Source organism: Heteronotia binoei, chromosome 6 (genome assembly GCF_032191835.1).
Source record: "Heteronotia binoei isolate CCM8104 ecotype False Entrance Well chromosome 6, APGP_CSIRO_Hbin_v1, whole genome shotgun sequence".
Classification (NCBI taxonomy): Eukaryota; Metazoa; Chordata; class Lepidosauria; order Squamata; family Gekkonidae; genus Heteronotia; species Heteronotia binoei.
The window spans coordinates 133,627,394-133,639,456 of NC_083228.1; positions in this window are offsets into that span (position 1 = coordinate 133,627,394).

The following is a 12,063-nucleotide window of genomic DNA, read 5'->3' on the forward strand; positions in this document are numbered from 1 at the left end:
TTGTGCATGGGGTTGGACTAGATGACCCTGGAGGTCCCTTCCAACTCTAGGATTCTATGATTCCATGACCTGGAAGTGATGTCATGGGGAATGCTCTAGCAATTTGGGTAAAAACTGGAGCCAGGTAGGAGCTGGGAACCCTAGCATGAACACATGTGCTGCTGCCTTATACTGAATCAATCACTGATCCGTCAGGGTCAGTCTTCTCTACTCAGACTGGCAGCGGCTCTCCATCCACATACCAAGCAGAGGCTCTTTCATAAGAACATAAGAGAAGCCATGTTGGATCAGGCCAATGGCCCATCCAGTCCAACACTCTGTGACACACAGTGGCCAAAAACCCAGGTGCCATCAGGAGGTCCATCAGTGAGGCCAGGACACTACAAGTCCTCCCACTGTAGCATGAGAGCAAGTTTGGTGTAGTGGTTAAGTGCGTGGACTCTTATCTGGGAGAACCGGGTTTGATTCCCCACTCCTTCACTTGCACCTGCTGGAATGGCCTTGGGTCAGCCATAGCTCTGGCAGAGGTTGTCCTTGAAAGACAGCTGCTGTGAGAGTCCTCTCATCCCCACCCACCTCACAGGGTGTCTGTTGTGGGGGAGGAAGATAAAGGAGATTGTGAGCCGCTCTGAGACTGAGATTCGTAGTGGAGGGTGGGATATAAGTCCAATGTAATCTTCTTCTTCTCCCTAAGCTCCGCCTTCCCCAGGCTCCATCCCTGTATCTCCAGGAATTTCCCAACTCGGAGTTAGCAACCGTAACACAGGGAGTTTTAGAAAGCACTGTCAACATCTAAATTTAGAGTCTTTCAGCCTCCATTCTGAACGGCTGCGGTCCTATCAGGGCTGCTCCCATGTAATTAGTTCCAATGTATAAATTGGTAGCAGGCCGGGAGAACAAGGAGAATGCATTAATGGCATCCTGTCGGTGAATAGGAACAGCCCATGGAGAAACCTGCCCCTTGATTAGAAGCATGTGAAGGTGGCGGCTGCCGTTTCCCAGGGTGCACTGAGGGCGACCACATGGCACGTCAAACGAGCTGCTCTCTAGAGACCAACCAGCGAGCTCAAAACACAGACCGAGCCTCTTCTGTTCAGCTGAGCCAGTGCCAGCGGTCACACCGAGAATCCACTCCCAGCTAAGGTTGCCATCCTCCAGGCGAGTGCTGGAGATCTCCAGGAATTACAACAGAAATCAATTACAAACAGAAATCAGCAGATCTCCAGGAATTACAACAGAAATCAATTCGACTGGAGAAAACGGCTGCTATGGAGGCTTGACTCTACGGCAGGGGTGGCCAAACTGTGGCTCGGGAGCCACATGTGGCTCTTTAACACCTACTGTATGGCTCTTGTCCCACCACCCCATTGGCTAACTTGGAAAAGGCATTTCTCTCTTTAAATCAATCCCTGCTTCTTCTTCTTCTGCTCCTCCTCCTCCTTCTCTCTGTGCCCTCCCTGCCTTAGAGATGCCAGCCTTCAGGTGGGGCCTGACAACCCCCCAGAATTATAGCTCATCTCAAAACTATCAGTTCCCCTGAAGAAAACGGATGCTTTGGGGGAGGAACTCTACAGCATTGCTCTCCACTGAGGTTCCTGTTCCAGTGACATCACGCAATCACTGATGGCTGCCTCCATCTGAACCTGCCAGCTCTTCCCCTGCGGGTAGTTCTAACTGTGCCTAGCAACCTTACCTGGCTGGCTGGTCTCTCACTTGTGCGTAGGGTTGCCGAGTCCAATTCAAGAAATATCTGGGGACTTTAGGGGTGGAGCCAGGAGGCGTTGGGGGGGGTGGAGCCAGGAGACATTGGGGGTGGAGCCAGGAACAAGGGTGTGACAAGCATAATTGAACTCCAAGGGAGTTCTGGCCATCACATTTAAAGGGATAGCACACTTTTTAAAATGTCTTCCTTCCATAGGAAATAATGAAGGATAGGGGCACCTTCTTTTGGGGCTCATAGAATTGGACCCCCTGGTCCAATCGCTTTGAAACTTGGGGGGTACTTTGGGGGGAGGGACTAGATGCTATACTGAAAATTTGGTGCCTCTACCTCAAAAAACAGCTCCCCCAGAGCCCTCGATACCTCCAGATCAATTCTCCGTTATACCCTATGAGAATCGATTTCCGCATAGGGAATAATGAAGTGCTCAGCAGACGTTTCCCTCCCCCTCCTCCCACTAGAAGCCCTCCCACAGTGAGAGATTGGCCTCTCTATTCATGAGTTGCAGCCAACTTCTTCAAAGTAACACAGACACCCCATCCCAAGAGGAAGCCTTTCCAATCAGAGACTGGAGCCTCTGGAGGTGGAGAGTCACATGGTTGCTTGAGGGGTGGGGCTTCCCCCCTCCCCCCTGCCGGTCAGCTGACTAGGGGCAGGAAGGAGCCTGGGAAAGCGGAAGAACCCCCGCTGGGACCTGGGGATTGGCAAGCCTAGTTGAGTGGTTGTTGGCCAGCTGGTAGGCCTGCCCTGCTCCTTCCCAGTCCCCATATACCTGAAGAAGACTGCAGATTTATACCCCGCCCTTCTCTCTGAATCAGAGACTCAGAGCAGCTTACAATCTCCTATATCTTCTCCCCCCGCCACAACAGACACCCTGCAAGGTGGGTGGGGATGAGAGGGCTCTCCCAACAGCTGCCCTTTCAAGGACAATTCCTGCGATAGCTATGGCTGACCCAAGGCCATTCCAGCAGCTGCAGGTGGAGGAGTGAGGAATCAAACCCGGTTCTCTCAGATAAGAGTCTAACCACTACACCGAACTACACCTGCTGATGCTTAAGCCTGATCTAGGGCTGCCAATCTCCAGGAGGGGCCTAGAGTTCTAAAATTATGGCTGATCTCCAGATTAGGAAGTTGGACAAGATGGCCTGTGTGGCCCCTTCCAACATGGTGATTCTATGATTTCGGGGACAGTTCCCCTTAAGAAAATGACAGCTTTGGAGGGTGGATTTTATGGTAAACCACATAGTCTTGAGAAAACTGAAGCTCCTCATAAGAACAGAAGAGAAGCCATGTTGGATCAGGCCAATGGCCTATCCAGTCCAACACTCTGTGTCACACAGTGGCCAAAAAACCCAGGTGCCATCAGGAGGTTCATCTGTGGGGCCAGGATACTAGAAGCCCTCCCACTGTGCCCTCCCCAAGCACCAAGAATACAGAGCGTCACTAGCCCCAGACAGAGTTCCAATGATACACTATGGTTGATAGCCACTGATGGAGCTCTGCTCCATATGCTTATCCAATCCCCTCTTGAAGCTGGCGATGCTTGTAGCTGCCACTACCTCCTGTGGCAGTGAATTCCACATGTTAATCACCCTTTCGGTGAAGAAGTACTTCCTTTTATCTGTTCTAACCAGACTGCTCAGCAATTTCATTGAGTATCCATGAGTTCTTGTATTGTGAGAAAGGGAGAAAAATACCTCCCTGGACACTGCTCCAAATCTCCAGGAAGTTCCCAAGCCCCAGTGGGCCACCTCCGCCCATCCACCCCCTTCCTGGCCCACCTCCTTTTAAACTTTTCGCACTCATGTTTTGCACAAATATTCCCATAAAAGCCTTGTTTGTTTCCTTTGCTAATTACCTTACGGAAGGAGTTGTTCCGGCCGCGCAGAAACCCTACGATCTCGTGATCCTGGCTCGAATATTTTTTTATATATATTCATTCCAAGTGGAAAGGAGTGCAGATAGGGTTGCCAATCCCTAGGTGGGGGCAGGGGATCCCCGGTTTGGAGGCCCTCCCGCCACTACAGGGTCATCAGAAAATGAGGGGGAGGGAAGGAAATGTCTGCTGGGACTCCATTATTCCCTATGGAAACCAATTCCCATAGGGTATAATGGATAATTGATCTGTGGGTATCTTGGGCTGGGGGGTGTCTGTTTTTTTAGGTAGAAGAACCAGATTTTCAGCATAGTATCCAGTGCCTCTCTTCAAAATACCCTCTAAGTTTCAAAAGGATTGGACCAGGGGGTCCAATTCTGTGAGCCCCCAAACAAGATGCCCCTATCTTTCATCATTTTCAACGGAGGGAAGGCATTTAAAAGGTGTGCAGTCCCCATAAATGTGATGGTCAAAACTCATTTTGGAGTTCAATTATGCTTGCACAACCTTGCTCCTGGCTCCACCCCCAAAGTCTCCTGGCTCCACCCACAAAGTCCCCAGATATTTCTTGAATTGAATTTGGAACCATAAGTACAGGGCATCTCTCAGCCTTGAGGTTGCCGCTGAGTGAAATTTCTGCCGCGGATTTGGCTCCTGCTCAACCATCTCCCTCAAACAGAAGGCTGAAAAACCTGTCCCGGACTCTCCAATGGAGCATCGATTCTCAAGAGGCCCCGGAACCTAATAGGTCACTCAAACAACCAGAACACAAGTCCCAGGAGCTGAGAGACTTGAGTCTGAATGAACGCTGCATGCTTTAAGTGCCTTCCAGCATTATTCTTTGCCACAACTTGGTTGTTCTGATCTAGGGTTGCCAAGTCCAATTCAAGAAATATCTGGGGACTTTGGGGGTGGAGCCAGGAGCAAGGGTGTGACCAGCATCACTGAACTCCAAAGGGAGTTCTAACCATCACATTTAAAGGGACCACACACATTTCCAAATGCCTTCCTTCCATAGGAAATAATGGATAGGGGCACCTTCTTTTGTGGCTCATAGAATTGGATCCCCTGGTCCAATCTTTTTGAAACTTGGTGGTATTTTGGGGAGAGGCACTGGCTACTGTACTGGAAATTCGGTGCCTCGACCTCAAAACACAGCCCCACCCCCCAGAGCCCCAGATACCCGTGGATCAATTCTCCATTATTTCCTATGGGAATAAGTCTCCATAGGGAATAATAGAGTTCCCAGCAGACATTTCCCTCTCCTCCTCCTGCTTTCTAGTGACCCTGTAGCGGGGGGAGGGCCTCCAAACCAGGGGATCCCCTGCCCCCACCTGGGGATTGGCACCCCTATTCTGATCAGTGACAGCAGAGCTAGGATTTTTAGGCCTTGGGACTGTAGCATCGATCCAAAAACAATACCAATACCTAATCAATATAGCAATGTTAGAAATATGTAAGAGTGCTTTTGAGAAATAATCTTCTATAGCAGCTTGAAACAAAGGCGTGTTAGCTTGCGAAAAGGGAACTATGCCAGGTCATTGACCTTTCAAAACCGCAGGCTGAAAAACATAGAACAGAGCCTAAGAAGAAGCAAAACAGGTGCCGGAGATGGAGCCAGAAATCGTGGGGGTATGGGTGGAATGTTTCTAGAGAAAGAGGAACTAGGATTTACTAGTGTTTTAAGGTAGTGCGTGGGTGGAGGCCCCCTATAAGGGATGGCAGGTAACTGTGATCATTGCTCAGACCCTCGGGTCTGGAGCCCGTGTATAGAGCGCTTATGCACGTTAAATAAAGAAGCTGTATTCCTGACCTTGCCTCAGACCTCGTTTGTGAGTATGATTTACTATTAATTGGACAACACAGGACTTTTCCTGCTACAGGACAAAGCTCATTACGGGGGCCTAGGCTCCCTCCCCCTCCCCCCCATGCATGCACCGCCATACAAAGCCAATGCATTATTACAAAATAGATGCTGTATTTAGCTTTGTACCCCAGTCATTCCTTCCTCTCCTCCTTCCCCTTCCTCTCTCCTGGCTCTTATTTCTTGGCAAAGTAGTATCAGAAATGGTATAGGTCATGTTGCCAGGTCGGTGAGAACATATGAACACATGAAGCTGCCTTCTACTGACTCAGACCCTGGGTCCATCAAAGTCAGTATTGTCTACTCAGACTGGCAGCGGCTCTCCAGGGACTCAAGCTGAGGTTTTTCACACCTATTTGCCTGGAACCTCTTTAGTTGCGAGATGCCGGGGATTGAACCTGGGACCTTCTGCTTACCAAGCAGATGCTCTACCACTGAGCCACCGTCCCTCCCATAAGAACATATGAAGCTGCCTTCGACTGAATCAGACCCCCCTCGGTCCATCAAAGTCAGTATTGTCTACTCAGACTGGCAGTAGCTCTCCAGGGTCTCCAGCTGAGGTTTTTCACGCCTGCTTGCCTGGACCTTTTTTAGTTGGAGATGCCGGGGATTGAACCTGGGACCTTCTGCTTGCCAAGCAGATGCTCTACCACTGAGCCACCGAGCCACCATCGACCCCTGAAAATATGTGCTGGAAAATACCTGGAGACTTGTAAAGCAGTCGCTTGAATGTGCCTTGAAGTGGAGATTTTGCCATGCTCTGAACGAACTATTGAAGCTTGTCAAAGCTATTAACGAGGGAATATCACGTACGACCTCGTCGCTGTCCTGTGGAGCTGTGTTGAATTTGGAATATCATCTTTGGATTCCACAGAAGACCTATGGGACACGTGGGCCTTCATGGACCTTCAGAAATGGGTGCCATGGGAAGCAGAGCCACACACATAGAAGAAGCCCAAATGCTGGGGAAAAGAGAGAATTTTAAAAATACCATTGGAAAAGGGACGTTAATCAAAGGAGCACTGCCACTGGAAAATGATTTTAATCTGCCGAGCCAATTGGATCTCCAATGACCAATCAGAAGTCCTGCTGGGCAAGAGTTCCATCTGCCCCCACCCACTTTCTAAAAACACTTAGTGTTAACCTCACCTTTAAAGCCCATTGGCAACATGAGAGCCAGTTTGGTGTAGCGGTTAGCTCTCTCAGGAGTTGTCCTTGAAAGGGCAGCTGCTGGGAGAGCCCTCTCAGCCCCACGCACCTCACAGGGTGTCTGTTGTGGGGGGAGAAGATATAGGAGATTGTAAGCCGCTCTGAGTCTCTGATTCAGAGAGAAGGGTGGGGCATAAACCTGCCTTCTTCTTCTTCTTTTCACAGGCCAGATTCTTCCAGAGAGTCACATGTTTCTAGTCCATAATGTAGCTTCTTTATTGACCCCCTCTATGGCTCCCCATCTTTTTTGAGCCTGTGGGCACCTTCCGAATTCTCACACAACGTGGTGGGCACAGTGACCAATTGGCAGCAGGTAGAGCCGTGCGTGTGGAGGGTGCCCAAAAAAGGCACTGGGAAAGATGAATGACAGAGAATAAAACCAGCATTGTGGTGGCAGCAATTCACACAATGTTATTTTAACTTGCACTACAGTTTGGTGTAGTAGTTAAGTGCAGGGACTCTTATCTGGGAGAACTGGGTTTGATTCCCCACTCCTTCACTTGCAGCTGCTGGAATGGCCTTGGGTCAGCTATAGCTCTCACAGAGGTTGTCCTTGAAAGGGCAGCTTCTCTGAGAGCTCTCTCTGCCCCACCCACTTGACAGGGTGTCTGTTGTGGGGGAAGGAGATAAAGGAGATTGTAAACCACTCTGAGCCTCTGATTCAGAGAGAAGGGCGGGGTATAAATCTGCGGTCTTTTTCTTTTTCTAATAGAATATTTTGTTCTCTCGCCACTGGCTTTCTCTCTGCGTGTGTGCACTTTTCTTCCTCTCCGCAATCCCCCGCCTTATTCTCATCTCCCCTCGAGCCGCCTGGATTTATTTAGCACTTGTGTTTAATAACAGCATTGGAGTGACAGCTTATTACATTCCCTGACGACCAGCATGTTGGCACATATTGTTTGCATGTGGCACGGAGCAAACTTTCACTTGCAGCCTGTCACGGAAAGAGAAGCAGCCGCTCCTTGATTCATCAGCTTTGGCCTTTTCCTCCTGGTAGATTCAGCTAAGCTTCATCCTCTTCATCCTGTATGGTAGAGATGGGGGCTAGAACCAGACCCCAGGGCCTAAACTGGGGAGGGTTATGGGAGGCAGTGTCTCAGCAGAAAAATTTAAAGATATGATTACTGTAGAGCAGGGGTGGGGAACCTTATTTCCGCCAAGGGCCATTTGGGTATTTATAACATCATTCACGGTCCATACAAAATTATCAACTTAAAAAAAACAGTGCTCCATTGAGGGAGAACGATTCAGGCCGGCAAAATTAATGCAAATAATTGTTTTTCTATTTGAAGTCATGTGGGAAGAGCCTAATTTGGTGCACCACCCCCACCCCCGACCCACCACCCTAGGGAAATGCCTAGGTCCAGGCTTTTTGGTAGAAAAAGCCCAGGAGGAACTCATTAGCATATTAGACCACATCCCCTAATATTAGCATATTAGGTCACACTCAGTAGCATATTAGGCCACAGCATCTTGGGTAATCAAAGGCAAATTGAACTGGGGGAATAAAGGGAAATAAAGAAATGTGGGGAAGAAATGGAAAGGAAAGGAAATAAAGGGGAGAAGAAAGGGAAATAAAGAAATGTGGGGAAGAAAGAGAAAGAAAGGGAAATAAAGAAATGGGGGAAAATAAAATGGGAATAAAGGGAAATAAAGAGAGGTGGGGAAGAAATGGAAATAGACACCCCCAAATGCAAATTGAACTGGGGGAATAAAGGGAAATAAAGAAATGGGGGAAGAAAGACAAAGAAAGGGAAATAAAGAAAGGTGGGGAAGAAATGGAAAGAAATGAAAATAAAGACATGGGGGAAAGAAAGGATAATAAAGAAAAATAAAGAAGGGGGAATAAAGGGAAATAAAGAAATGGGGGTAAGAAATAGAAAGAAAGAGAAATAAAGAAATGAGGAGAAAACTTACCTGCATTGTAACAGTGACTTTTCCAGGCCTTGCAGCAATACTGGGCAGCAAGCCAGGCCCCAGGGAGGCTGCTGCACAGTGTGGCTGCACCTCACAATCCTCACCAGCCAGCCGGGCTCCAGGGAGGTCACCATAAGGCTCGGCTTGGCCAAGCAATCCCTGAGGCCCAGATCAAGTGGTCTCAAGGGCCGTAAACAGCCCTCGGGACGGACGTTCCCAACCAGTGCCGTAGAGTTTCTAACAATTTCTAGAGCTTCCCTTGTCACTTCAGGATAGGTCTAGGAATCATCAGGAACTCTATGGTCAGAACTTCCAGTAAGTAGATGAGGCCTCATCTTTCTTTTTCATTTTTCTTCCCAGGACAATCATGCTCCCTCCTTTGGCCCTATTTTCACCCACTGATCATCTGAGCAACACTGGATAACAGCTAGGATTGCCAGCCCCCAGGTGGGGGCAGGGGATCCCCCAGTTTGGAGGCCTTCCCCCCACTTCAGGGTCATCAGAAAGTGTGGGGGGAATGTCTGCTGGGCACTTCTTATTCCCTAAGAAGACCGATTCCCAGAGGGTATAATGGAGAATTGATCTGCAGGTATCTGGGGCTCGGGGGGGGGGGGTTGTTTTCTGAGGTAGAGGCACCAAACTTTCAGCATCCCATCCAGCACCTCTCCTCAAAACACCCCCAAAGTTTCAAAAAGATTGGACCAGGGGGTCCAATTCTATGAGCTCCCAAAGATGATGCCTCTATGCTCCATTATTTCCAATGAAGGGAAAGGATTTAAAAGGAACGCCAGTCCCTTTCAATGTGACGGCCAGAACTGCCTTTGGAGTTCAGTCATGCTTGCCTTGTTCCAGGCACCACCCCCAATGTCTCCCGGCTCCACCCCCAAAGTCTCCTGGCTCCACCCCAGAGTTCCCAGATATTTCTTGAATTGGACTTGGCCACCCTAGAATGGATGTGTCTTTTTAAAAACGGGGTTGTTGGTTTTTTTTTAAAACTGGCTGCTGTATAATCTTCTGCTCAGCCTGCCCTCTAATGATCTTTTGACATTGTCATTTTTTATTATCGGTGCCCCGTGCTGCGGTAATTGCTGCTTTGAGAAGCGGCTTATTCCTTTAAATGCATGCTTCGTAAATAAGACCTTCTAGCTGCGCTGGTTTTTGCGACAGAGGTTAGGCTGGAAATGGTGGCGTTTGGCTCTGGGGAGGGAGCTTGGGCTCAGTGGTCAGATCACAGGAGAAGTCCCCAATTCACTCCCCGGCAGCTCCTGCTGAAAGATTCCAGGAACAGACCCCCCCTTTTTTTTCCTGCAGGAGACTGAATTGAAAAAAGGCAAATGCTACGCTGGGGATCATTGGGAAAGGGATGGAAAACAAATCGGGGGGGGGGGGAGGGAGAGGTGGAAAGAAAGCAACTTTAATTTAAAAAATCCATTCTCCAAGCCACCAGTTGGCTTGGAAACCGGGTTGCCCATCTCCAGGTGGTTAAAACACACAACAAACACTGTGTGATTATATGCTGCAAATAAATGCTTTAAACATTTAGCTTATAAATTTCTTCATAATTTTTGTGCACCAAAGAACCATTTGTGCAAAAAAAGAAAGATTTCCAGGAAGCTGTTGTGAGCTGTGACCTAAGCACAGTTTCCGGATTGAAGGATAAACGACCAAGTAGAAGTGGTAATGAAACACGATTTAAACCTGGGACTCGTGTGGCCGTACCTGTCAAGGTATCTCCAGATCAGCAAGATTCACCAGAATTCTATCCTGGCCTTTTTTGAGCAGGAAAGCAGTTCCAGCTGACTTGGCATCAGGGGGTGTGTCCTAATATGCAAATGAGTTCCTGCTGGGCTTTTTCCTACCCAAAAAGCGCTGATCATATCCATTCCCCAGATGTGCCATGGAAATTTGCTCTGCCCACTGACTGGGACAGATGGCTCTTGGCATCAGAAGGGGAGGGGGGAAAGAGAGAGAGAGAGAGAGAGAACATGCTAAGTGAGTAGGGTTGCCAACTTCCAGATGGGGACTGGAGATCTCCCAGAATTACAACAGATCTCCAGATACAGTGTTCCCTCCAAGCTGGGTTAGTGTGAGCTAGCTCACAGATTTTCAGCCTCCAGCTCACACATTTTTGGCTTAGCTCAGGAAAAATGGCCCCGGAGCAAACTAATTGATGCAGCAGCTCACAAAGTAGAATTTTTGCTCACAAGACTCTGCAGCTTAGAGGGGACATTGCATCCAGAAGACAAAAATCAATGCCCTTGGACAAAATGACTGCTTTAGAAGGGCAGGTGGAATGGCATCAGATGCCCACGGAGATCCCCCTCCTTCCCCAAACCCACCCACAGTGGGCTGCACTCCTTGAATCTCCAGGAACTTCCCAACCAGGAGTTGGCAATACAAACAGTGGGGTTGGATGGGGCGAATGCTAGGGTTGCCAAGTCCAATTCAAGAAATATCTGGGGACTTTCAGGGTGGAGCCGGGAGACTTTGGAGGTGGAACCAGGAGCAAGGTTGTGACAAGCAAAATTGAACGCCAAAGGGAGTTCTGACCATCATATTTAAAGGGACTGCACACCTTTTAAATGTCTTCCCTTCATTGGAAATAATGGATAGGGGCACCTTCTTTGGGGGCTTATAGAATTGGACCCCCTGGCCCAATCATTTTGAAACTTGGAGGGTTTGGGGGAGAGGCACTGGATGCTATGCTGCAAATATGGTGCCTTTTCTTCATAAAACAGCCCCCCTCCCAGAGCCCCAGATAACTGCAGATCAATTCTCTATTATATCCTATGGGAACTGGTCTCCATTGGGAATAATGGGGTGCCCAGCAGACATTTCCCTCCCTCCCCTCGCTTTCTGATGACCCTGAAGTGGGGGGAGGGCCTCCAAACTGGGGGATCCCCTGCCCCCACCTGGGGATTGGCAACCCTAGCGAATGCACTTGCCGTTTGCCATCCAAGGACGTCTGGGCTGTTAGACCTTCCCCACCCCAAATATATACAGCACACACAGGGGGTAGGTATATTTACTCGTGGATCCCAGGTACATCATGCCATGATTTATTTTGTCTCCCGGCTTCCCCATGAACTTTCTCGCCATGTAAATAATAACAAGAATGAAAGTTATTTTTAGGCCCGGCCTGCACCCTCAGAGTCCCCTTCCCTCTCCAACCTCCCCCCCCCACGCCCCAATTTCTCCAGCCCCCAATAGCAGCCACATTGTTCTCCCTGTTTGCTTTGGCAAGATCCCAGGCCCAGGGTTCAGAAGTTATTACTATAAAAGTCAAATTGCTCGGAGTCGGGGGAGTGGGCTGGCAGGAGGTGTGCGGAGGGAGGGGTGGGGGCTGGAGAAGAAGCAACGAAATGAGACTTTTGGACGTCTTCCAGCCTGGAACGACTCCGAGAGCTGGGCAGGTTTTGATCTGTCTCCCGCCAACCCCCCTCGGGAGCCTCGTCCTTGGCCAGGAACCAGAGGGCG